Raw genomic sequence first — 1,120 nt, 5'->3', positions numbered from 1 at the left:
CAGGCGTGCTGTTTTGTTGGCTTTTTGGGGGGTTGGGGGGGGGGATTTGTCGGTTGAATCAGAAATGATACCTCAAGCACTGAATTCTGCTGGCTATATTTTCATAAGTCAAACTTTAGGTGAAATGTTTCAGAAAATATTATTACAAACAAAGTTCCTAACTACGTGTTCTGTCTTATAAAGAAGATCAGTGCTTTTAAATATGAGTTCTTACTTTTGAGCCAAGAATTTACATCAAAGCAAGGCTGCTTTCAGTACCTAAAGTAAAGATTTCCACTACCACAATGAGGAGACAGTAAGTAGCTGTTAGCCTGGTGTGTTGCTGTGTCGTGTGTCCTTGTTAATGCGTCTGTACACGGTCCACTTGCAACTCTGTCCAGTATTTGGGGTGTAATTGCCAAATTAAAAAAAATAGTTTTGGAAAGTTTTGGTAGGAGCGTTAACCCATGCACTAACCTTTTACAAGACTTTTTGATAATACTCACAGATGACTCGAGTCCGATTCCTATAAGAACAGGAATTAATTTTATGAAGTATCTGTTTTAGTTGGACTGTTGTAGACGACTCTCATAAAAAAATGTGTATATATAGTGATACATGTATCATATATTTTTTCTACAATTTACATACATTACAATTTTCGTATAGTGGGGTAAAAATAATAGTGGAGGAGAGAGAGGGCTTGGGACCATGTAGTTTTCACTCATATTTATTTGAATACAACTGGGCGTGGAATCTATTTTTTCGCTTGTACACGGCATAGATCATTTCGGATAGTAGGCCTTCGTCGTGAGGTGGGGACAGTTTAGCCTGTGGTTTGGATGTGACAGGACTGTGGTTCTCTTTCTTGTTCATGGATTATGTCAAGGACGAATATCAAGGACGAATGTCAAGGACGGTTGAATGTTAAAGAGCTCTCTCGAGATGTCTCCTCCCTTCAAGGACCGATTGTCTCGAATCAGGTACGAACGTTTCGAGGTTGAGTTTTACAGTACTAGTAACGCAATCCCGGTTGAGTAGTAAAGTCCTGGTCAAACGGGCGTTCAATACGTCTTTACCCCAACTTTGAAGAAATTGTCGGAGAACGTTGACATTTTCAGAAAATCAAATGAGTGATGAA

Source organism: Aplysia californica, unplaced genomic scaffold, assembly GCF_000002075.1.
Source record: "Aplysia californica isolate F4 #8 unplaced genomic scaffold, AplCal3.0 scaffold00806, whole genome shotgun sequence".
Classification (NCBI taxonomy): domain Eukaryota; kingdom Metazoa; phylum Mollusca; class Gastropoda; order Aplysiida; family Aplysiidae; genus Aplysia; species Aplysia californica.
This window is presented reverse-complemented; position numbering follows the sequence as displayed.